A 27612-nucleotide genomic window follows, 5' to 3' on the forward strand; every position below is an offset into this window, starting at 1 on the left:
ATTGTTGCATTTTTTGTTTTAGAAGATTATATGACTGCTGTGTTAGGAGCAGGTTGGGGAAAGGATGATTGGAAATGGAAATGAAATTCTTTAAGGAAATTTGGACTACCATATTGGAAGTGGAGGTAAAGGATGCTGGATTGATTGATGATTGAGATAGTAGAAAGAAAAGTCGTTTGTGTAAAGGTAGGACAAAGTAAAGAACGAAGGATGATGGCCAGGTTTGTGGCGTTAGCAACTAGATGTATGGTGCTGCCATTTCCTGAGAGAGTGAAAATTGGAAATATATTAAATTTGAAGAGAATAGAAGAGTTCCATTTTAGACATATTACTCGTGAAATGTCTTTGAGACAACCAAATGAAAATTTTAAGTTGGGTAAAGTTTTCTAGAACTCAGAGGAAAAGTTTGAGCTATATAAATAATTTTGAGGATTGCTAGCCTATAGACGAGAGCAGATGGCTGCCATTGAATGGAGGCAAGTGACATTGAATGGGAATAGATAAAGGAATCCAGAGTCAGGGTGCTAAATGGCCTATCTATTTGATGTATACATCCTTCTTCCCTCCTCCAAATAACCAGAACAAGGGTAAAAAGGAGTTCAATGAATCAGAGGCTAATTTTCATTATTTCTTATGCTCATTAGAGTCTACTTTCTGATTTCATCTTTAAAAGTCCTCAATATAGATAGAAAATAAAAATAAAATATCATAGTAGTAAAATAATCTGCCTCCAGTTTAATCTTGAAATTAACTTCAAAGGCTCTTGGATCTCTAATTGCTTATTTAATAGATATTTTTAATCATCTCACCTAAAGTACGTATTTTAAATAATATTGATATATACTTTCTTACATATATACTTTCTAAATCAAATTGGAAGTGAGGAATGGTGCTTTGCTAAATTTCTTAAAAAGAAGTCAAAATAATCTGCAGATCTTGAACACTCAGTCTTTGCAACATGTGCTTGGAATATGGGAAAAGAAACTGTGATATAATTTGGCTGAAAGTAGCTGGAAATTCTGTACTGTGATGCTCTATAATAAGCAGCTCATACATACTCAGAGATCAATTGTAGTAATAGAGTGAATAATTTTGGAATTACAGTTTATTATTATAAAAAGAAAATAAAACATAGGAATTTCATGGCTGGTATGGAATGGTGTTCCCAAAGTAATACTCAGTTTAAGAATGATTCATGGTAGACTTGGTTTTGTTAGTTTTCCATTTGTTTTGAGCATTGCTGGGATGTTGGGGAGTCATGTAAACTTGCTAGATTTTTGTTTCTTCATCTGTAAACTGAAAATAATACAATACTTTCAAGAGGTTTGGTGAGAATAAATGTGATAAAGTGCACAGAAATGCCTCCTATTGTACAAAGTACTACAGACTGCAGAAAGAACACCAGTACAATAATAATTATGAAAGATTATGGTTAATGGTGGCACCTGATATTACACATAATATTCAGTGGATTTAATTTGTGTACTATGTTTAATTTCATTTAGAATTTTCCAAGTCATTAATAACACCTAGAAAGAATTAATACCAACTCTTCAGATATTGATGAAAGAGAATAAATGAAAGAAACACACATTTTAAAAAAATCATGTACAATTTGCTGAGTGTGAATTTTTGGCATACACAGTAAAAATGAAAAGTCTAGTACCTTCTTATAGTCCTTGAACTGAAACATATTTCTGAAATATGGTCTTTCATCTCTCCCATCCCTCTCTTTATACTTAGCTACATTTCTAATTTTATAGTTTGATTTTTTCTTCTTTTCTCTATTTCCTGCGATATTACCCATTTTTCATTATCTCACCTTTGTGCAAGATTAAATCATTAATCATAATTTTATAACTACTTAGTTTTTATTTTCATAAAACTAATACACATTTTCCTATTTACAAAAATAACTTAATATTCACTGTTGAGAATTTGTAAAAAGCTTTGATGAAAAAAGAGAAAAAATTCATTCATAATTCTATCACCAAGAGACAACTGCTATTGACTTTTTTGGTATGTAACCATTCTGTTTTCTATGTACAAATATATATTTTATAAGTTCAGAAATGGCACCATGTTGCTTCTATTTTTTATTTATTTTTCCATGAATATTTTTAAATAATATGAGTTGTTTTTCTGCAACATTTTTAGGTACTGCATAGTTATTTTAAATTTTAATTTTATGTATGAAACATAATTTGATAGACCCATCAAAAAGGCTGTTGTCAGTTCTTTTTTCTCGTATAAGCAACCCTGTGATAAACATCCTCAAGGCCATATATTTTCATGAAACATGATTATTTCCTTAGGAAGAATCCTGGATTCAGTCAAGCCTGCATATCAAATTATACATTTTATAATACCTATTGCCAAATTCACTCCAAAAAGGTTTAATATATAACATTCCTACCAGCAAGATATGAGTACCTCCTTCCTCACACTGAAGCTAATAGTAAATATTGTCATACTTCAGTGTTTTTGTTCTTGCCAATTTGATAAATAAAACTGCATCATTAATTGTTTTAATTAATTTGGTTACCAGGTGAGTTGAAAAAATTTTCCTGTCTTTTATTTGTAGTTTTTTAGTTTCTGAAATGCTTATTATAATTCATTGTTATATATTGGAGCACACGTCTTTGGCATAATCACTTAAATTAACTCATATATTAAAGTATTAACTATAAACATAAAGATTTTATTAAGAAGACTGATGATGACTTTAATGTTTCCAGGATTAATATATACTAAGATTCATCCTAAAGCCAAGAGAAACAGCTTTCTTCAGTTTACTGAGATACAAAAGTGATTATAAGTATATGAATGAATTTAAGTTCAGTTTTACGCTTCATTTTTTATTACCCCATTTTCATTCAAATTTGAATCAATGTTGAATTTATTTTATTGCTGTTTAGTCCCTTGCAAAAAATTTTAGATTGTTTACATCAATATATTTTTATTTGCTATTATGCCAGTTATGTTTTACTTTCTCTTGAAACTTGTGAACTAAAACTAAATTTTTCTTGACATATTCAAGTCCACCCAAGAGGGAGGACTTACTGGTGTAGGGAGGGTTAAGTCAAAAGCCAACCTGCAGTTTCATCTTTGTGTAAGGTTTCCTTGTACTCACCCAGGGCACTTAATGCTTTGTCTTAGTTTTGATGTCATTACATAGACTGTGACTTCATTGAGGTTGGTGTTGACATCATTGCAAAGAAAGTGACTTCTTTGAGGTCAGCAGCTAATCTCAAATATAATCTCAAGGGAATTCAATACAAATGTGTATTCCTATGTAAACTTCCCTAGACTCTGATTGAAGCATTCTTATTCCATAATAAAAATAAGAAAATTAGGAATTCATGTAGCTCCAAAGATTGTAAGCCAGCAGATGTTTATTAGTGATTAGCAAATAAGTGTGCCATATTTATGAGAACTGAAATAAAATGTATGTCTTACATTAATGTAGTGCTTTAAATTCCGTTCATTATCTTATGTAAACTTCCCAATAATTTGCATGTAGGTAAGGAAGATATTGTAGTGGGCAAAAATAGCTTTGTAGACATATTTGCTTGCCACATGATTCTGGCAAGTCAACTAATTTCATAAGGTAGTCAATCTCTTTTTCAATAAAATATAAATAATAAAGGAAATGATACTTCTTTCTCACAGCTGTCCTGAGTTTCAAAAATAAAAGGGATTTCAACACTTAATACTTAACTAAATCATTGATTTATTTGATGCATTTTTGAATATCTACCACAAGTTCTAGACATTAGGCATTACAGTTGGAAGAAGAAAAAGCCAAAGTTTCTCCTCTGATACAGATTATATGTTAATAGGTAACATAGGTAATAAACAACTACTGTAGATAGATAGATGAACAGACAGACAAGATGAATTAATGATTTCAAATATAGCTAAATGCCATGAAGAAATTAAGCAAAATACTGTATAGGCAGTTTTGGGAAATGCTGAATAGAGTAGTTAGGAAAATGTTATTGAAAGGTGATAACTGAGGTGAGACCTGAATAATAGAAGGAACAGCCATGGAAAAAGAAGGAAGTGAAGACCTGTAGAAATGACATATGTGTGCAAAGTCTTTGACATAGAAACAGAGTTTAGCATTTGAAGAACACAAACATGTCCAGTGTGGTTATAGCATAATGAGCCAAGAAAAGCCTGGTATTACAGGGATGGGAGAAGAGGTTGTAGGTCAGGTCATAGATTGTATAAGGCTTTGTAGTCATTAGAAGGTGTCGACCATTGTAAAGTAAGAGGTGATGATGATGATGATGACGATGATGAAGGAAGATGACAAGGAGAAGGTGGAGGAAGAAGAGGAGGAGGAGGAAGAAATAAAGGTCAAGTTGATTATTAATTCAATTAGTTTAGGAAACTGTGTCTTTTTGTTTTTGTTTTTTTGTTTTGTTTTGTTTTGGCCTAAATATTATACTACAAACCAGCTACTGAGTGGTTTCCTACTCAGACTCTGTTCAGTTTTATTTTCTCTACATTTTGTTGCTGCCTGTAGTAATGATGGTTTTTCACCTTTTAAACCCAAAGTTAATTATTACTCTTGATTTTTGTTTGTTTGTTTGTATTTCTTTTCTTAAGGCAATGTGCCAGTTTTCTGCAATGATTTTAGTGCTGAAGAAGCATTTACAAGACTCAATAGATTTATTTAAGAATAGATTTCTGGAATTCAAACTGCTTTATTTTAATAATAGCTATAATTAACAGAAATCTTTATAGCTTTCTATTTTGTACTTATCCCATGCTCCACACCCCTTTTCTTTAAGCCAGACTCTCTTACTACTCATATATTTTAGTTCTATCTGCAAAATCAAAACAAACAAACAAACAAAGGCTTCAAGTGACATTCTTTGAAGGACTGTCTCTCTCCAGGACTTAACTCCTGAACTACTTCTTTTGCTGATTTGAGACTCATCTGCTTGAGTATCCACTTCTGTTTTCCCTTTTATGGCTTGTCCCCTTGACTAGATAATCCACACTCTATCCTTAGCTTTGGCACCTGCTGTGATTGTTCTTCCCATCACTATTTCAGGTTGTATTTTGGCTTTGCTCCATAGCTTCTGGCATACATCATGAATCTTGTCCAGCACATTTACTACCCACACCTCCACTATTTCAGATGGATTCCCCAAATGTAACTATCGACCAGGATATAACTTGCTTTTTCCCTGACCTCCCCAAACCTAAGCCTAAAAGTCCCCAGACTTTTTGTCTACATTTAAGTAAATAAATAAATAAATAAATAAATAACCTTATTTATGAGAAGAATAAATATATATACAACTCATAAATTTTCAACTTAGGTTTTACCCATTTGACAATAGCTGTTATATGGAAAACAAATCCTTACAGATGCATATACACTGTACAAATATTGTGATTTTGTTTTTAGTCATCTAGGAGTTCCAAAACTATTAATGGAGCTTAGGAAGCAATTTTTTCTAAACTATTTTTATAAATATTATAAGTTTTGGACTTTAGCATCAGTTTTATTTGCAGGAAGATTATAGTATAATTTTAAGAGTTGATGTGGGGCTCTCAACCACATTAGCTTCCCTAATGCCATTATACCATATATTTATATCTTGAAATCTTTAAGCTTCAAGTGCTCTCAATAAAATCAGAATACTTCTTAAAAGTTCTATCACATAAAATGGAGGCGGTGTGGGTAATAACTGGGAGTGAATAGGGTTGATGGGAGAATAGGGTATTTGGCTATGGTAGAGTTTGAGTTCCTTCTATGTAAAGATTTCACTTATTTTACACTTTTATGTAAGATCTGCTTTGTCAAACTTACCCTAGATTTTTATAATATGTTAATGAGTCATGTCCTTCAAACTAACCACCATTTGGCCTACTGGCAATTTCTATCTTATATGAAATATTAGTAATATAAGCACACCCCTCACAATAAAGAAAATATTAGCCACATTCAACTTCTTTACCCTCTACACCAGGATTCATTACTTTAGTGAGTAATTCTTTGTGTGAAACCTCACCAAGTGTTCCTTGTATATTTAAACATATAACCTACCATTGTATCTATTATTCCCTGATAACGCATTTGCCACAGCCTTTAAACTTTTCTATGGAGTAATTGTACAAAACCTCCCTATACAAACTGATGTTGGAGATCCCTTATCAAATCACTTTTTCCAACACATTCTTTTATTAAATTTTTTAAATTTGTTTCTGACAATTCCTCCATACTGATAAGATAATCAGACAATATTTGTTGGAACTCACTAAATTATGTCTTCCATAATACTATTATGCTCACTATTTTTCAGCTATCAATATTCTCATCACTCCATATACAAATAAATCACAGAGTTAATATTATACTAGTTTTACTTGACTTTCCATTTACTGTGTGTTATCCTATTTCTGATATTTCATCTATCCTAAAACAGAATAAGTGTTACAGTTTGGAAAATAAATCTTTACTGAAACCTATAAAGTTAACCTTATAATGAAATCACTGAAAGTATAGTGTGGTATTATAGCCACTTGGTAAATAATATGAGAGTGGTGATTAATAAAACTTATTTGTATAATAAAATTACTGTAACATTTTACTATCATCTTTCCATCAACAAATATTTACTGTGCCTTCTCTATGAAAAGCACTCTGCTAAGTGCTATGAGGGACAGAGAGAAGTATCAGCCCTTGGGATACTGACAATCTGGCCATGAAGCAGTTCTCATGCATTAATTACAAAAGACAGACATAGGACATGCCAGCTGCCTGGTATTACATCTCATGAGATGAGATCATAGTCTTGTGGTGGTTGGGGAAATCTACCCAGGAGAGTTAGAACTTAAGCTAGGAGAGCCTTGAGATATTATCAGGAACTCATTCTGTTGAAAAAAGGAGGAATATAAGGCTGAGAGCATAAGCAAAAAAATGTAAACAAGAGGTACAAGGTATACAGCAGGGCTCCATTGTCCAACATGATAGTCACTGGCCACATAGAGTTTTTGAGCACTTCAACTGTAGTCAGTCTAAATTGACATGTGTGATTTCAATGTCATTATTAAAATTAATTTCACCTGTCTGTTTTTCACATTTTATAATGTGGCTACTAGAAAATTTAAATGACACACATAGCTCACATTTGTGACTTGATTTATATTTCTGTTGGACAGCATCAAGTTGCTAAATAATTATAAGGAGGCTGGGTTTATTAAATATGTAATTTTCAGCAAAGTAATCAGGCCACAAAGTGCTGACTGGTTAGGGGAGGCTAGAGATTAGACATACAGGGAATGATAACCTACACAAAGGGAGGAGGAGGGGACAGAGCCGAATGAAGCAGGTGGCAATGTGGGAGAGATGGCGTGACAATAAATTTTTGTGTCTGATTACTTTTGCTGAAAAAAAATAGTTTTTTTAGATTGTTCTCAATGCCAGAGACATTACAAGAAGACTTTCAGAATAATCAAGTCCAGTGAGTAGACATGAAGATGGAAAGAGGGGGAAATCAAATATGCTTGATATTGTAAACTGGGGAGACAGGGAGAATGACAATATAATCAGTAGAAGTAAGGAATTTGATGGGAGAACCTGTTTTGTGGAGAGAAGTTTTTGAGCCCTAGAATATCCAGTGGAAGTGGAGTTCTGATGATGATTAGTCTCTGGATGAAATGAAGAATATGAAGAACAGGTGTCTGACTAAGGCTGATAAAAGAGTGTGTACCAAGGAATAAATGTACTTAAGCCTCTGGTAAAATGGAGGTGGAATTCAAGAAGGAAATGGTCTAATTAATGGTAAAAATTAGATTAACCATCTTAATAGAATTGAATGTTGAACTCAAGGCGGGGGAGGAGTATGATTTCAGGTGATATGTCCCTATCTATCTATCTATCTATCTACCTACCTATCGATAGAGATAGAGATATATAATATATCACCTGAAATCATACTGCTCCCCTTGAATTCAACATTCAATTTTATTAAGATGGTTAATACTTACCTAGATAGATATAGAAATAGATAGGTATCGATATAGATACAGATAAAGATATAGATATAAGTATATAGATATATTGATAGTTCAAATGAAAAGCCAAGAACTGAACTATGGAATATAATAACATTTGGAAGTTGGGGGAGGATATTTTACAAAGATAAATTGATCAGTTATGGAAATAGGAAGAAAGCAAAGACTGCATGGGATCATGCTAAGGAATCAAACAGTATTGAGGAGGAAGAAACTGCCAACAGGAAAAGATGTTATAAGAAATGTATGAAACAATTTAGATGGCATTTTAATATTTAACATCAAAATATTACCAGGCCGCAATATTACCAGGCAGGAATCTTCAACCATGAAACTAAGAAATGACAGATGTCCATTCCATGGCCCATCTTTCTGCCTTTGGAAAACATGGCCCATGACTGGCCTTTTCTCCATATGCATTTGACCTTTTTTCATTTTCTGGTAAGTATGCCTACCCCATAAAGTTTCTCCTGCATAATGTCAGGTTTATTGTTTCCTATAGTATTTAGTACCTGCATCCTGAATTGCCATTCATCACAGACTGCCTAATATTATCTTTTTTGTATCTGCTACTTCTTTTGACTCCAAAGCTGTGTTTTTGTACTCCACCTGGCTGCTTCCCTAAGATTGTTGTTAATGCTTAAAATTTTTCATGCCAGAGGAAACAGTTGATAAAGAAAGATTCGGGGCTTAGGCTCACAGGAATACTTAATTTGGACTACTAAGACCACAGTGCTCCTAAGAACCCATATGTCATAGCTTTTTATTTCTCTACCAGTTTTTATCTCTTGTTTCTCTTTAGAGCCTTTACTATTATTTAAGAGTGGAACCTGCATCCATTCATTCATTCAGTAAGGTACTAAAATATTTAGAAGGTTATACAATGGATCCAACAGGCATCCTGCATATTCTCAATTACAATTTCCATACATGTTTATATGTCTCTCATACTTGAATGCGAGATCCTGAGGAAAGGTTGTGGTTATTACATACCTTATCAATATTTGTATTCTTAATGCCTAGTTGGTTCCTGGCAGTGAATTGACTGTCAAACCACATTTGCTTAATGAATATATAAATCAATGAAAGTGTGAATTCCTTCTGAAGGAGTTTACAGACTGAGTAGAGGAGACAAAATTTGTGCACAAATAACCAGAGTACAAATAGGAAGGAAATGCCCAACCAAAGAAGTACTCAGATGAAAAACATATTAGAAGTGGGAAAAAATGTCTCACAGAAGTGATGTGAGAAAGCTCCTGAGGTAGCTGGCATTTGAGCAAGACCAGGATGATGGGATGGGAAAGGTGAAAATGGGTCATTCCACTAAAGGGGACAGTGCTTGTTTGTCTTATGTAAAGATTTCTATTCCCTTTTATTTATTAAGGATAAACACCTATTTTCAACATCAGATTAGTTTTTACTTGAAATCCTGTGATCATGTTTCCTTTACAAAAAACTTTTTTTTCTCCATAAAAATTTCCTTACAATATGTAGCTGCACAGTCAAGTTTTATTTTAAGGACAATGGCATTTTTACCTCCTGTTTTGTGTGAGGGTCTGTGGGTTGTAGGAGATGAGAAAAGAGTTCCCAGCTGCCACAGCCCAGCAAAACCCCCGAAAATGATGACTGCATCCATTTCCACCCAATGCCACATTCTGAAAGTGATCTTTTTGAAATGAAGATTACAAAAAGCTGCTGCTTCTCAAAAATGCAATTGCTTTTCATGATGCGGCCGTTGCTGTCTCTGTGCTGACACAGCTACCAGCATCAACACCAGCCTGCCTTGAAACTATTAAAGATATTTCTTTCCCAACAATAAAAAAGAGTATTCTCCAAACACAGTGAGGCCTTGTGTTTAATAAGCTGATATGGACAAAATGGGCAGTCATGAAGTAAAGATGTTTATGAGGGAGAGAAATGGAGTCATACTGAATGCCCCCAGGGACTAGACAATGTTCTCTACCTCTGGGTGATGTTCTGAAAAGATATGCACAAAAAGGGGTGGGAAATGGCTATTAGAAAAAAATAGATGTGACTGAAAGGAGGTGGCATTTTCTGCATATATAATGTGCTATTGGGAAGAGCTTGGGTGTCAGGCCAAGGTTTGCATAGCAGCTCCTTACCAGGTTTTGTTGTTTTTGTTTAACTTGCTAAGTTGCTTAACCTTTCCAAATTCAGTTTCCTGCAAATGACATGTGCATTAATTACTTCTCAGTGTTGCTGTGAGGGTATTGAGATAATAATGTCTGTAAACCTAGCTGGTTCATAACAAATGTCAACGTCTTATCTTCCAGCCTGCCTTCCTTTCCCCTCTCTGTCAAGTGCACAAGGGAAACCTTTCTGTAAGGGACTTCTCAGACCAGTAGATGCACTTCACATTAATGAAATGTAGGCTGCATTATCGTTCACTGAGAAGAGAAAACGGTGCTAATCACCCACCATCTGTAGTGCTTGTGCATGTACTTATCTGTTCCTAATGGAGATGCACTTGCATGCTAGGATAGGCAGCTGTACTCTTTCCTTCTGTTCTTCCTTGATCTTTATTCCTCTTTGGGCTCATGGGGTATAGTCTGTAGACATGCCATACAATTATGCAGTAATCAACTTGGTGTTTTCAGATAAAACCTTTCCTTTGCCAAGGATGTGACAGAGTTGGGAACATCAAATGTCATTGCTGGAAAAGTCATGGAAGACAGCTGATCCAAGCTCCACATACAGATGAGGAAATAGAGGCTTAAAAATTAGCTTACTTGCCCAAGACTTAAGGAAAGGGAATAGTCAGGTTCAGATTAGAACCCAGATTTCTGCTAGTCAGCTCTGGGAGTTTTCCTGAGCTTCCCCATACCTCTCAGAGAAACACATCCTTTCAACTTTTTCAAAAGAACATACACCCACAGGAGGTCCAAATGTCACATTCAAGGCTAGCTCCATGAGAATCTGTAAAGGAATGGTTCTGATTGTGATTATTTTGCAGAAAATACTAGAGATAACCACTTATAAGATCGTTGTTTCCTTCTATGATTGGCAGCAATTCTGAAGACACTCATGTGTAAACACATGTGGGCATGTGTGCAAGCACATGTGTACAGACACACACACACACACACACACACACACACACACACGTCTGTTCTCTCTGAGAATTAGTTACCCAGGTGGGTCTCATTTAATGACTGCACTATCTCTGGCAAAAAACACCATGACTTTCTCCTGTTGGGACTGCAGTATGAAAATTGACTGGAGTCAATTGTACCTGATTTTCTAAATTGCCTCTGCTATAACAATTCTCCCACCCAGCAATAAGCCATTGAAATCAAACAATAGGATTGATTACACATTCCTTACTCTGGGGAAACGCAATTAGTTTTACCTGAATAAAAACTGCAGAACAGGGGCCAATTTGGGGTAGATAGTGTACAACATTCTCTAGGAAGCACAGTAAAAATAAGTTTGAAGAAACTTAAACATTACTCTTTAGCCACAGGAAATATCAAGCAAAAAGAATTTTATTTACAAGTCACATAAAGGAAAACATAAAAGAGTGCTTGAGTGAGTATTACTTGGTGCAGTCGAGAATTGACAGAGCTCCTAATTATTCAAGCTCAGCTCTTGGGATAGATATCAGGCTCCAGGTGAATTCTGGAACCTCTATAGCTCTGTCAGAAATCCATACATAGAGTAAGTGTCCAGCTTGAGATTTTCCAATTTCAAGCCATGGATAACTATTAGTTGGGAGATCTAGAGAGGAGTCCCAGCTCCTCCCTCACTAAGGATGAGGTTGATGTTGGACAAGTTATTTGACCTTTATGCATCTCAGGTTTGTAATACCTAAATTGGGTTTAAGAAACCTACCTTGTAGTGAAACATGTGCAAAAGTGAAAAAGTGAAAAAAAACATGTGCAAAAGTGATGTGAAACTGTTTAGTACATTGCAAATGTGAGGGATCATTCCTACTCCAGGTGGTCTTAGTTGCTGTATTTGCACACAGTTGTATAAGATATAAAGCTCAGCTAATAGACTAGCCGTCTTCTGACCTAAACTCCCAAACAGTAGCTACAGTGTCATTGTACTTTGGAGTCAGATAAACCTACATTCACGTGAGTTTCCTATTTACTTCTCTAGGGGCAAGTTAACCAACTAACAGCACTCATCTGTAAAATGGGCATAGAAGTAATACTTATCTCACAGGGCTGTTGTAAGAATCAACAAGGAATATGGTAGTGTGTGCAGTGGGCAGTGTAGGAGACGTGAACACCATGCAATTAGTGTTATTTTACTGGCCAAAAGTAACTGCAATATGCAGGAATATTCACAGAGTACCTTTTTCCAAATCAAGCAAGAACTTTCAGTGTCTGGTGCAGTATGAAGTTTGGGCCAGGGTTATTCAGATGTCTCTCCTCCTAGCAAAAGTGTCTTCTGAGGACCTATAAATGGACTGATGTGGCATGTGGCCCATGGGTCTCATTCCCAGGATGGTGAACTCCTGGAGTCTGAGATTAGATTGTTTTTCAATCCACCAATATTAATATTCATAGTACCTAACATAGAGTCTGGCACATGGCCAGATGCTTAGTAAACACTTTTTCATGAATGGAAAGAGAAATCTTTGGTTTTCATAAGAACAAAGAGGAATAAAAAATATAAGGCTTAAGTCCTCCTGTTGAAACTAAGAGGTTTAATCCCTTCCCAACCTTTTTTTATCAAAATATTTACCTTAGAAACTTGTAAATGTAAGTTCTTTCCCTGTCTCTTTGAAATGTATCTTTTTTAGAAACTAAAAATACCTAGGAATATCTTTTTTAAGGACCAGGTATCTCTCAGAAATGTCAGTATTAAGGGAGGTAGTGTCTCCATTGCTCTTTCTGTGCAAAGGTAGAAGCTGAAATTTGGTGGGCCTTTTGCTCCAATTTCTACAATTTTTTTTTGTCATAAAGGTATGAGTTTTTTCCTTTACCCCACCTCTTCTTTTGGATAAGGTCAATTAGCTAATACAGATAGCCATCACAATTACCAGGTAAAGTTAAAATGTAGTGATGTGTGACCAATGATTCTGTCAAGTACTCTGACGTGAGGATTAGTTATGTTTTATCGTGGAAACATAGATGCAAATGGGATATATGTGCTTGGCTATACCAAAGGTTGAGATTTCTTTTTTGCCTTTGCAATTGCAGTGGATTGGTTGTGACACTTATTTAATGATTTTAATGACTTTTTTTTAATGTTTATTTATTTTGAGAGAGAGAGAGACAAAGCGTGAGCAGGGAAGGGGCAGAGAGAGAGGGAAACATAGAATCTGAAACAGGCTCCAGGATCTGAGCTGTCAGCACAGAGCCCAACATGGGGCTCAAACTCGGGAACTGTGAGATCCTGACCTAAGCTGAAGTCAGACGCTCAACCAATTGAGCCACCCAGGCACCCCGATTTTAATGACTATTAAAGACTATTCAATCATAAGTGTGTTTTCTTTCTCCATAACATTTTTGAAGAGGATTTCTGGGTTGGGATAAGATTTTTTGTTTGTTTGTTTTTTAATTATATTTCCCCAACTTGTTACACAGAGCATCATGTGTCTAAATGGCATCTGACGACTATGGAGATAAAGAATGCCTTGTAGGAATTCTTATTAACCTGATTCTGCTATATTCTGTATTAGAAAATAAGCTGCATTTTCTAGGATCTTTTATTCAGAAGCTGCTAGGGCTTTTATGATTGAATTAGGAATAGAAAGCACTGGACTTCCTGGGCCTTCTATCTGAAATATATACAAGCGCAATTTCATACATGGTTTAATAACTCAATTGAACAGATTAAATGAGAAAAATTAGAAGGTAAGACCCATCCTTACCCTTCCTAAGAAGGTGAGGTAAAGACTAATGAAGGCAGTTTAAACGTTAATGTTCTTAACTATTTCTTTGTTTAATTATAAACATTCAACACATATGTGTATGTCTCTTAAAATTTAACTAGATTAATCTTAACTGAATAAGATTTAAGAGTTTCAGCTCATTTACTCACTAATAAAGATTCTTACCCTTTAGCCATCCAAAGAAAACCTTGATTCACTAACCATAAGTTCTCGTTGATCTCTGGGTAGAGTTGTCCCTCATTACCTGCAAGGTTTCCAGAAATTAAAACAAAAAAAAATTGCTTGGCAGTGTATAAAGTGGGGATTTCCAGAGCCATTTCTAAACAATGGAGTAACTGATTAATGCTCTGATAATTAGAGAAAGGACTTAAGACACCTTACCCGAATAAAGTAAGTGAAGATACTGAGATAAAAGGAAAATAATTGTTAAAATGAAATAAGTGGTTAATTTATAGCCAAGAAGAACCAAAGATACATATTTTCTAAATGTAATGTGGAATCCTGAATGATATTCTGGAATATAAAAAAATAGGTAAAAACTAAGGAAATCTGAATAAAGTATAAATTTCAGTTAATACTAATATGTCAACATTAATTGTAATGTAATTAAATGTGCCATTGTAATATTAATAATAGAGGAAACTGAGTGTGAGGTATAAGGAACTCTCAGGGGGGTGGGTGGGTGGGTCGAGCTTAGACAAAGACCCTAGGTGAAAATCCTAAAATGTCTTACTTGGTTTTTTGTTTCTTGTTTGTTTGTTTTATCCCTAGACCCAGCACAGTGTATACTGAATGAAAATTCTGTTTAATATTTTCCTTATTCGTCTCCTGTTAGTCCCCATTTCCTACCCTTCTCCCTCTCTTCTGTCCCATAGACATCCCATTCTGTTGATAGAGTCCTATGCCTCTTGGTTGAGCCTGCCCAAGGTTTGAGAAGAATAAAGCATAGAATATAGCATATGCCAACAAGTTTAGCCATTAGGTATTTTTTATACTTCAAAGAACTGGAATGTTTCCAACTGTCCTTAAAAATGAAAGTTAAATTGGTTTGAACACGAACGCATAAAGACTTCTGCTCCCACAAGGCAATCTGCAAGACTGTGTACTGGGTTAAAAATAAAATTTCATCTACACAACTGTAAGTCCTTTTAATAAACATTAATATCAGGAAGTAATTCATTCTGTGCTTTGTATTTGGCATTAAAGCTAGACCAAGTGCAAATGAGAGAGCCTAACAATGTGTATCTCAGGATCAAATGAACCCAGAATCTTGCATTTGGAATGGGTCTTCGAGACTATTTGGTCAAATACCTTCATTTTATGGATGAGTAAGCTGAAACCCAGAAGTGTTACTTGGTTTGTCAAAAACTCCTCTAGCTGGAGCACCTGGCTGGCTCAGTCAGTTAGGTGTCTGACTTTGGCTAAGGTCATGATCTCACAGCTTGGGAGTTCGAGCCCCGCATTGGGCTCTGTGCTGACAGCTCAGAGCCTGGAGCCTGCTTAGGATTCCATGTCCCTCTTTCACTCTGACCCTACCCTGCTCATGCTCTGTCTGTCTGTCTCTCTCAAGACTAAATAAACATTTAAAAAAAAATTCCTCTAACTTGTATGTTTAGATGTCACTTTATTCCAAAAAGAGTACAAAGAGTAACTACAGTAGAATGAAGAAAGTATATATAGACAACATGAAAAAAGAATATATAGACAACAGCTTGTATTAGTGAATTTGACCTTAATGACTCAACCATTAAGATTAGCTTCTCTAAGAAGAAATTCTCGGAAGTATTAAGGTTTATAAATATGCTAGATGGCAGAGCTAGTTTATTCATGGCTGGAACATGCTTACATGTTGCAATTTCAGCACTAGGAAGAGGGTTCCCTGCTCTAAAAATTACTCTCCCCATGGCCAACTGAACTCTGAGATGTCTTTATCAGGTAACATCAATTTTACTTCATAAATAAGGGTTTAAGGTAAAAATATCCTTAGAATGATTCCTTTTGTCTTTCCCTTTTTTAAAAGAGTTATCAGGTGGTAGGCTGAAGCTTACTAACAAAACTGTCCACAGAAAAATCCAAAGATGATTAGAAGAACAAGCATTTAAAAGTTAGGAGGTGTGGCACAAGTGTCCTTTTTACCATGGCCAGTTTCTTAGGAGTTCTGATTTCAGGGAAACTTAGGGGCACAGTGAGAGAGCCAGCATTGATGGCTGGCTGACATCTCAAGCCAAGAACTTCAGAGGTAAGTGCGTGTGATGGTGCAGCTGGTTAAACTATGTAACTTTGGAGAAATCAATTTGTTTCATCATCTATAGAATGCGAATAACTTCGCAGCATTAGATAGAGGATGCAAGCTTATAAAATGTATAAAACAATGGAACCCACCCCCCCCACCATAGCAAGTGCTAAATACATTTTTTCCTCTTTTCCTTCTATCTTCATTCCTGTGTCATGTCTGGATATAAAATTCTTGAGGACATGTAACATTTCCAAATAGCCACAGGATGTAGGGTGAATAAAAGACCAAAAAAGAGCATGGCTGGAAATGTAGGAAGAAGGTGAGAAGGCTCTATTCATGTGAAAGCAGGTAAGGGGGCAAGAGAGAGATGGTGAGCTGGGGACTTGGCAGAGAACAGTTTGCTCTAGGCTGCCTGCACCGTCACTTTTCCATACTCCCAGATGTATTCCTTTTATTTTTGTCAGAGAATTCCCTTCCACTGTACTTTCTTTTTTAAAAAAATATTTTTAATATTTATTTATTTTTGAGAGAGAGAGAGAGGGAGTGCGAATGGGGGAGGGGCAGAGAGAGAGGGAGACACAGAATCTGAAGCAGGCTCCAGGCTCTGAGCTGTTAGCACAGAGCCCCATGAGCGAGGAGGGGACCTGAACTCAGGAACCATGAGATTGTCACCCAGCCAAAGTTGGACTCTTAACAGACTGAGGAACCCAGGCGCCCCCCACTGTACTTTCAAGCACTAGCTGAAAGAAATGGTGAGAGCCCAGCAGAACTGAATATCTACAAAACTACTACAGTTCTTTAAGTGGAACTAATTCTATGTTTGTTCAATGTGTATGATAACTATTATTCTCATTTTTATTTAAATTTTTTTCCCTGCCAAAAAGTTTGAATCTTTACTTAGTGCTACATACTTTTAGGAGTTTTGTTATAATATTTTTATGAGTATTACTTGTAAATGGTACAAAGAGATAATGGTAAGAAGCTTCTCCCTCTCCCGAAATATCAAAGTAGAAAATACAAGGTGCCTGGGTGGCTCAGTCCGTTATGCGGCTGACCCTTGATTTTGGCTCAGGTAATGAACTTAAGGTTTATGAGTTCGAACTCCTGCAATGGGTTCTGTGCTGTCAGTGCAGAAATTCTCTTACTGGAGTTTCTCTTTCTCCCTCTCTCTCTGCCCCTCCCCCACTCACCCGCATGCTCTCTCTCTCTCTCTCTCTCTCTCTTTCAAAATAAATAAATAAACATTGAAACTAATAATAAAGTAGAAAATATGAAACTAAGGTAACTGCTTTTTGAGAGTTAAACTATAAAACAAACATAAAAAAATCTAAGCATAGCTATACAAATTCTATACAATGACCTAGATAAATATATAGGCATACAAAGCTATACCTTAAATAGGTAGAATGGCCTCCTGGCTAAAACCTGGCCTGGAACATAATCAAAGTTATTTACATATCTGGAGAAAATGTGTCGTTCACAAAGAGTGTTTCTCTTTCTGAAACACAGGATGCTGGGAAACAAACATTGGCAGTGAATGAACTTAAGGAATTGTTTTCATGACCTCCAGATCCAGATATCAAATCCATTCTGTAGTTCTAATCTTGCGGGAAAACAGGTGCACCCAGAGTGCTATCTTGATAACACTCACCATGTAATCTAGGAGTCCAAAAACTAAGCCCTATGGGAATCCAGTTGCCAGCCTGTTCTTATAAATAAAGTTTTTTGGAACACAGCCATGGCCATCCGCTTATGTATCGTCTGTGGCTGCTTTCTGCTACAACAGCAAAGCTGAGCAGTCACGGCTGAAACTGCATGATCCACAAAGTTGGAGATAGTTACTCTCTGGCCCTTTACTGAAAATGTCTGCTGACCTCTGATAATTCAGCCAATGTGCCTTGACTTCATGTTCACCAAACAACCTTTTGATTCAATGTTTGTTTGTAGGGTGATAACTTGCAGAGTAGCAGTAAGTCAATGTGTTGAACATTCTTTTTTTTAAATTTTTTTTTTTGCATTTATTTATTTTTGAGAGACACAGAGAGACAGAACACAAGTGGGGGAAGGGCAGAGGTAGAAGCAGACACAGAATCCGAAGCAGGCTCCAGGCTCCGAGCTGACAGTACAGAGCCTGATGTGGGGCTCGAACTCACGAACCGTGAGATCATGACCTGAGCCCAAGTCGGATGCTTAACCGACTGAGCCACCCAGGCACCCCTGAACATTCTTTTTATTTGTTATGGTTGACCCTCTGGACAGACTACTGTTACCATATCTTTGCTCAAAGCTGGTAGACTGCCTGGTGTCCACCTGAAATGTGTTGTCTCTTGGCTTTGTTTGGAGGTGAGCACATCTTCTCTAGCTAACTTTGGAATTTACCAATGCATCTTTTCTCCCTGACAGCATTTTTTCAATTCCTACTTTACAGATGAGGAAGCTAAAATTCAAAGATTGGAAGAAAGAAGACAGATATTTATTAAGTTTCTACTGTGTGCTAGGCTCACAGCTGTTTCCTAAGTAATGCCATTTCATTTCCTCAAGCCCACACAAGAGATAGAAAACTCAAGTGTATATTTTCACAGATGTGGAGTTGAGGCTTAGAAAGGGGGAGGCCACATTAATTTGTTAGCAAAGCCAGGATCTGAAACCAGGTGCTCAGACTTGAATACTTTTACTCTATGGTGTTTTCACATGATCTATACTGCCTGGCAGAGTCTTCTGATGCCAGGCTTAAGAAAGCAACACCATATGCCTTGGTCTCTTCCTCCCACCGAGGTGTATTGTTCCTTAACAAGCATGGATTAAGTTAGAAAATCCTAGAGATTTTAAAGGTGTAAAATTTTAAAACAAATCCTGAACATTTATACTGGAGTATGGAATCTTAGCCAGCTACTTTACATATTCAACCATGCTCTTGCATAAAGAAATCGGTGGCACCACAGCCTGATGTTCATAAATAACAGTTCCTGAATTTTTTTTTCAAAAATGGTTTTGTACTTGAAGTGATTTAAATGGTGTATTTTGAATTCATTGCAGCAAGAACATATTTTAGAATTTCTAAAAGCTGAACAGAATGGAGGGTTATCTATAACATAAGCATAATCACAGTCATAATATCTGTTTAAAATAAAACACTGAAAAGAATTAAATGTTCCCTTCAAGCCAAATTCAAAGGAATTTTGACATAAAATAGACAGCAAACTTGAGGTTAATGTTACTTGCTGAGACCCATTCTTTAGGAGTTCAGAACCTCTGAAAAGATTTCTGTTATTTTTATGTTTTTGTTTTGTTTTGTTTTGTTTTTTGTTTGTTTGTTTTTTTTTCCATGCTGAAGGAAACCAGCCTTTACAAATAGACTGGGTCCCACCCTCTCACACAATGGCTGCACACTGCCCTGATTTTGATTTGTAAATGTTCTACCTGAGTGTACTTATTGTCTTCTTATCTAGATTGAGAATGCTTAGATGGCAAAGTGCATCTCAATAACATTTCATGTATTGCTAGGCATGTGGTAAGTATTTCACAAAAATATTTGCCAATGCATCATATTTGTTATAAGACTTTTAACAAGCATAGCATAAGTGGAAATATATACGGTAATATTAAGAAACAAATAAACTCAAGGGGCACCTCAAGGGGCACCTGGGTGGCTCAGTTGGTTGAGCATCCGGCTCTAGATTTTAGCTCAGGTCATGATCCCATGGTCATGGGATTGAGCCCTAAGTCGGGCTCCACTCTGAGTGTGGAGCCTGCTTGGGATTCTCTCTTTCCCTCTGTCCTTCTCCCCTGCTTGCACTCTCACTCTCTCTAAAAATTAAAATTAAAAAAAAAAAAAAGTCTAATCCATATGAATTCACTTTCCTAGGACCTCCCTTACTTTTTAAGATAGGGAGACAGAACTAAACCCCAAGGAACCACGAACTCAAATAAGTAAATACATTGACAACTAGAAATTACTCAGAAAATTATAGTCACAGAAATTTAGCACTGCAAGGCACCCCTGAGACCACCTAATTATCCCAGTATACGTGCTTATGTAAACCCTGGAAGCCATGAGAGATGGGCTCAAAGCCACAGGACGTATTGGTAGCAGAGTAGGGAGGAATAACCAGAGCTCCTGAATCCAAATTAAACTCCTACTGTAAGAGTTAATGTCAACTGTAGTGGCTCTCAATAGTAAGTAAAAGTTTATGTTTCCTTTAGAATTGTTTGTACAAGAAGTCTCTAAAATGCACAAAGTTATTCTAGGTCTCCTTAGTCTTGGCAGAAAAGGGACAATATATTTCTTAGAAGGCTGTTGGTGTGACAGAAATCCGATTTCTCCTGTCTGGAGCATGAAAAGAGGAGTTTATTGGCTCGTGTAACCAAACTGCATGCGCTGGCTATGGGTGAGTACACGCAGAGGCTCAAACATCATTAGGATCTCTCTCCACATCTCCTGCTTTTTCTTTTTCCTATACAGCTGTTTTTATTCTCTCAGCTGGTTGTCTCTGTGCAACTGGAATCAGAGCTTCAGGTAGCTCTAGGCTTCACCATTACTGCCTCATAACTAAGGAGGAAAGAGAACTCCTCCCTGCTGTTTTTTTTTTTTAATTTTTTTTTCAACGTTTATTTATTTTTGGAACAGAGAGAGACAGAGCATGAACGGGGGAGGGGCAGAGAGAGAGGGAGACACAGAATCGGAAACAGGCTCCAGGCTCTGAGCCATCAGCCCAGAGCCCGACGCGGGGCTCGAACTCACGGACCGCGAGATCGTGACCTGGCTGAAGTCGGACGCTTAACCGACTGCGCCACCCAGGCACCCCTCCCTGCTGGTTTTAATGAGAAAAATCCTAGGGAAAAATGTGGAGGAATTCTGGTAAGATCAAATGAATATCTATGGACTGACCACTGTGGCTGAGAGGTGAGGACTAGGAAAACTCTAGCTGGAACCATGTACCAGATGGCAACAGGCTAGTAAGACACTTGGAGTAGCAGAGATGGCAGTTCCCTAAAGAATTGGAGTGATGTAACTAGAGCAAGGAAGAAAGATGTGCTGGGTGGTCAAAACAGCAGGTGCCAGATGAGAAGTGAGAATCTCTGAAGACTTGCTTTGCCCCTAGAGAATACACTAGGCACTTAGCAATTCTTTTAGCCCACTCAGCATCTGGACCTCCTTCCTTCTTTTAGGGAACTGTGAACCTTATTAGCCTTATGGTGGAAGGCCTAAGCCATTTTCTACTACCCAGTTTCCAGAGAAGTTGAAAATGCCAGATACTTGGCTTTCCACCCTCCTTTGTAATAAGGCACAGGAAAATGAGCTTGACACAGCCAATGTCCTGGACTTTGAGTCGGGAATTGGTGACAGCAATATTCAGGTCATTGGCAATACCCAGTCTGGGGCAGCAGCAGCAGCAGCGGATACAAGCTGAGGATCCAGTACTGATGGGTAGCAACAGCAGTGTCCTGCCAGGATTAGAACTATAGTTTGAATTTGAAGGTGATCCTGGCTGTTACCCAAGTTCATTTGCTCTTGTCTATATCTGAGCCTGCTTCTTTAGCCTCTTGGTGATACTGTGAGCTCCCAGTAACTTTACAACAAATTGGTTCTCTGCTTAATCAATCTAGAGTTAGTTTCTATGGCAAACAGCTAAGCTACAGAAAACTCATGTACTTTAGTATCCCAGGATCAGAAAACTCTGGCAGCTCCCTGTGTTGTTGAGAAAATTAATTATTTTCTCTCTTCTTTGAGAAATGTTGACTAGCAACTTGCCCTATATTAGGTGTAGCTTATTTTTAATACTTGATGTTACTTACACTAATCCATATTAAATAATTCCAAAAGCATATTTGATAGTCTATGCTGTCCACTTGCAGGTAGATATCATTGTTAAAATTCAATATTTCTCTTGGATTTCATTATCAGGATGACCTCAAGGTCACCAAACCTTCTCTGTTTTTCTCCTTCAGTTCTACTAAGGTAAAAATGCCATTAAGTGGTTCACTTTCAACTAAAGTCTCAGGTAGAACATGCCATCCCTCCATTTTAAGAAAAATGGTCTGACTCCCAAGGCTTTGGGAGCCAAAAGGAAAATGAACAAGTAGAAAAACTAAAACTTCAGTGAAGGACTTTTAATGCATAGCTGGTATTTAATTTAAATAAGAGGAAATAGTCTCCTTAGATAGCCAGACAGATTAGTGATATAATTGTGTACCTTAAATTGCTGCAAAGGATAATGAAGATTAAAAAGTTGCTTTTAATATGACAACATGAACTTCCAGCCTGTTTTTACAGTTCTATGTGGAACACAAAATTTAGAGTGAAGTTGCTAAGGGATGACAGGAAACTGTTGCTAAGGCTAAACATGATCTGAAAATATGCAACATGTCACCAAAAGATTTATTAATTTATCTTCTCTCTAGTCTTTGTTTGTTTGGAAAGTGAACACATACACATGGTTGCTAAGGATAGATGTCAATGACCCCTACAAGTGGCCCATGTTCATCTGCCACAGATATCTAAACACTGCTGCTTGGCGCAGTCGTGTTGAGGACACTTTTACAGCAAACAGGGTGTCTCTTTTCCACTGCCTCTCAGTAGTACATGAACTGTAGGTGCGTTGGTCTCTCATTTTGTGAACACTAACTAGTTCAGGCACTTCTGTCGCTTTCAAGGCAGGGTCAAGTGTAAAAATAATGACTGTCTAACTTAATAATCATGACGGTGTTAAATAAATTCCACACTTTAGAGAAGTAGATCTTAACTTAGAATTTATCAGGAGCTATCAAGTCATTACATACTGACCATACTAGGAACTTAAGTCATTTTCCATGGGAGGAGGATGTACAGTAATTACCAGTTAAAACATTTTCTCCTAGTTCTTCTCTTCTGCTTTTTCCTATTAGTTTTACTGGGAGAAAATCACCATTTAGAAGGAATGACAGATACCCTCGAGCCTCAAGAATGCCAATGAAATATTTACGTTGAATATATAGTCATGTTAGCTTATTAATAAGCATTACCCAAGGTAACACCAGTCAGACCATTTGCTGAGAAATACCTAGGACAATAATTTTGCTTATAAAAAGGAATCAAGATAATCAACAGAAACCATTTAGAAGCAAGAAGCAAATGAATCAAGTGGTTTTTGAAGATAGAATCTCAACCCAAACCATTAAAAAAACAATGCCAAAGAAACATGATTGTCATTCTCAGCCAAACAACTAGACATGTTCTGTTGTGATCCAAATTAGGGGCATGAAATACACTCTACTACCTAGGGGGGTTTGGAGCACTTAGATGAATCACAAGTGACATATGGGAACTCATTAAAGAAAAGGGAAGTTATGAGCACCCAGGGGGCTTGCTGGAAATGAGAGCTTTTTTAAAAAGGCCTAAGGGGTCAGTCATCTTTGTTGGAGTATGTTCTTCATCTTCCTTAAAAATAATCCGTTTTACTTTACCACTTCTCCGTTATCATGTTGCCGGAGTATTGACCAATACTGCAAATGTTTAAGTTGCAAGTGTGTTGTGGTGGGGGTGGGTGGAGGGTGGTGATTTGATTGCTTTTGGTTGGCAAATAATAAAAGTCACTGGAGAGAAAGACCTCAGTGCAGCCTGCTTCTGCGGTTTCACCCTACTTGATGGTCACAGTTGAAGTGGCGGGAGCAGGGATAGCCCATGGATGTTCCTATGCTGTGGAAGCTATGTGTAAGCTGAGCTTTGAATGACACATTATTTCCTCTGTGAACCCCAATCTATTTTCTGCCTGACTAAGCTTATAAAACTCTGCATAAATTCTGCCTCTCAGCCTGTTCCGTAATCCTATGAACACATTGTCTTCCTGTTCATTCCTTCAGCCAGCAAGTACCAGCTGTTGGGTCTAGAAACATTTGATGTTAAGGAAAAAAAAGTAGATGATCAGAAAGCTGTAAAAACTGCAAAATGCTTGAGATATGCAGATGTTTTAGGGTGGTGAATATTTGACCTGCATAAAAGAAATGATGAGGCTTCCATCAATCATTGCACCGCCATATACTCTGCTGAGATCAGTTTATCCAGACACTCCTTAGCTGCCTAGGTTCTGCATCATCTGTAAACTAATCCAGTTTTATTTGTTGTGGGCTAAAGAAAGAACAAACTCTGAGCCTAAAAATATGAACAAAGATATAATTATCTTAACATAGCACTCATACTTTATTTTTATGTAAAAATGCCAGAAACTTTATTATCTATATTGCTCAGCTTCCAAAGGAAAGTGGAAGTCACTTGATAGTAGCTCTCTAATTCCTTGAATGCACACTTCATGCCTCAAGTACACAGGAAGGCTGGTTGCTATAATTAGAAGTCATATGAAAATGTAGTTTATATAAGTTGTAGCTAATTACTTAACTAAAAATCCCAGTATTTTGCTATCCTACAAGGAAAAATATCCAATAACACATAATTTAAACATTATGTCAAAGAGGGAGATGTTGTGACTATAATGTGAAATTTCTTTTAAGAAATATTGGTGGCTGTTATTGAGGACTGAATAAACATTCTTTCCATTTGGAGACTTAAATGAGGATATATCTGGAAAAACAACTTCTTTCTACCCTCCAAATAGATTGAATAGAGAATTTATGCACATTCTATTACTCATGTCTTCTTATTCATTTTACGGATAATTTTTAGGAGGAATTGAAAACCAATCAAATAGATAGGAATCATAAAACTTTTCCTTTAATAGACTACAATAGTAAATGTTTCAGGCTTTGTGGGGTACTGAGATCCCTTTTACAACTGTGCAAGCAACATTATAGTTGTAGTAAGATACCAGCCATAGACAGTAGGGAAAACATACTTCATGTGTTTCAGTAAAATCATTAATGTTACCTCCACCTAAATGAAACTCAAAGCCCCTAGGACTTTAGGATTGGAGACAACTTAGTCCCCAACATCTTGGGGGTTAGAAATAACTCTGTGAAGCCACATCCCAGCCAGGAGCACTTGAGCAATTCATTGCCTCACTAAATCTTGGTTTCCTGATCTCCAAACGCTACAAAAAATATTGTCGACACAGGAGGGATACAGGAATGTCAGACCACATTTGACAACTTCCTCCCTTTAACATTATCTCCTGAGGTAAAGCGGTGTTCAATGTATCAATGAAACCATAGGGTCATAACACTGAAAAGTATGTTAGTTTAATAGTTTCAGTTTAAAAATGAAAGAGGGGCGCCTGGGTGGCGCAGTCGGTTAAGCGTCCGACTTCAGCCAGGTCACGATCTCGCGGTCCGTGAGTTCGAGCCCCGCGTCGGGCTCTGGGCTGATGGTTCGGAGCCTGGAGCCTGTTTCCGATTCTGTGTCTCCCTCTCTCTCTGCCCCTCCCCCGTTCATGCTCTGTCTCTCTCTGTCCCAAAAATAAATAAACGTTGAAAAAAAAAATATTAAAAAAAAAAATAAAAATAAAAAAAAAAAAAATGAAAGAAATGATGTCCAGAAATACTGAGTCATACAGATAACAGAAAATAAGACCTGAGTTTGAACTATAGACTTTTTTCCATTTTCTCATTTTACAACACAGTCTCCCAACATCAAAGACAATCAGTGTGTTCACTGTCCCTACATACCAAGGATAAAATGCTTACAGTTTAAAAATACTAAAAGAAAACTTATATCAATTACACATAATTCCTGTAGGGATGATACAATTTTTTCCAACAAACAAAACATAGTCCTCTGATTCCTAGATAGTTTTTCTACGCCGTTATACAGTCTCTTAGCTATCAAGGTCATTCTTTTCAGATATTCAATATTTGACAAATACCAATAAGTAATAAATAAAATTATTATAATATAAATTTATGAGGCATGATACTTTTTTAGTTTTGTTTGTTTTTAAACATAAAGGGGATTTATTTAAAATATGGCCCATTTTATTAAGAGGGATGCTTTCAGTTTGGCCAGCATGCATTGCCTGAAATGTTTCATTATGCAGTACAGCATGTTTATTCAGGTGAAAGTATACAGAATATTGCATATCTCCAAATACACTGATCTAAATGCAAATGTAGTTAAATGTAAAATCCAACCTTGGTGTCATTTGGTGTTACATTCTGCCATCAAAATTTAGAGGTATTTTGTTTTTCATTTCTATACACAGAAATTCAGAAATCAATGGCAATTCTGGGAAAAACTTATAAAAATAGAGGTAGAACATTTGAAATTTATGTGTCCAAACCATTTAGAAACCTTTCTCGTTTTGCAGGTGTAGAATATAAATTAATGTTTAGTTTGTGACATAGTAATTTAAAAAAAAGATAGGGATTTGATAACTTTTAGAGGCCGTGATGATTACAGAGCATTTAAACATAAGAGAAGGGCAAGTGGCTTTAGGTCTTTATTTTACTCATTTTTAGGAGTAACCACTTTGTTTTCTAGCAAATTCATTTAAACCAAGTTGTTTTGGGACAAGTTTTACTCACTCAAAAGTAACAGATCTTTTTTGTCTTCTAATCAAAATTATATATCCCCAATCTCATTGCTCTATTACCACAAAACAACATCCATAATGAATCTAAAATAAATATCATATTTGCAATCTGGGAATGGAAATGAAATGCAACTATCTCAGTTTCTCAACATGAATACTGAAATCCAGTAAGGCTAAACAATTTGCTTATGATCCTACTGGCAGAGTGAATCCAATACCAAAACTCATGCCTTTGGTGTCCACTATTCACAGGAGAATACTGTACACATAACATAAAGCTATAAAGGAGTCACTGGTCCCAGTGGGTAACTTTATACTTCTTTTGGAACCTGCATTAGCAATTTTATGCCACTGGAGGCATATGTTTCTTTCATGGCAATAAAATGTAATTTTATTAGGCAGAATGAAGTAATATTGAAAAAGAATAGGCACATTTTATCCAGCTGGCTGAGTATGCCTTCCATCTCCCCACTGTCTATAGCATTTTACTTACTGAAAATTTCTGGCTAACTTATTCATGTAATGAGCTAAGTGTCCTTTGAAGTAATTTTAGATAGTGAATGACATTTTCCAATATGAAAAAAATATAGTATCAAAAAGTATTTCCTATTTGTTTAGAGAGTAGAACTTAAATAATTTCATCACACACACACATACACACATGCATGGCAACTCTGTGAACTACTGATATGTTAATTAACTTGATTGTAATAATTTCAGAACATATGCATATACTAAATCATTGTATACCCTAAATACATATAATTTGTATTTGTCTATTACACCTCAATAAAGCCGGGAAATTTTTAAAATATTTCCTATAGAACGATAACCTTTATGTTGTATGTACATGTGTAAAACCAAAATATATTGATTTTTGCTTCCCAGAGAATAGCATCATGTAGTAGGTTGAGCATTTTGAAAATGTTTGAATATCAGCAATTTCATAATGTTTGACATAAGTATAAAACAGTGGGTCAGGTCATGAGATCTGGTCATAGAGGGCTCAAAGT

The 27612-nt window shown here is 36.4% G+C and overlaps 1 protein-coding gene across 47 annotated transcripts in view; it reads right to left on the bottom strand.

Moving 5' to 3' along the window:
- Positions 1-27612, bottom strand: part of PTPRD (protein tyrosine phosphatase receptor type D) — a 2239943-nt gene that overhangs the window by 688253 nt on the left and 1524078 nt on the right. The window lies entirely within an intron of this gene.

This window comes from Leopardus geoffroyi, chromosome D4, assembly GCF_018350155.1.
Source record: "Leopardus geoffroyi isolate Oge1 chromosome D4, O.geoffroyi_Oge1_pat1.0, whole genome shotgun sequence".
Lineage (NCBI taxonomy): Eukaryota > Metazoa > Chordata > Mammalia > Carnivora > Felidae > Leopardus > Leopardus geoffroyi.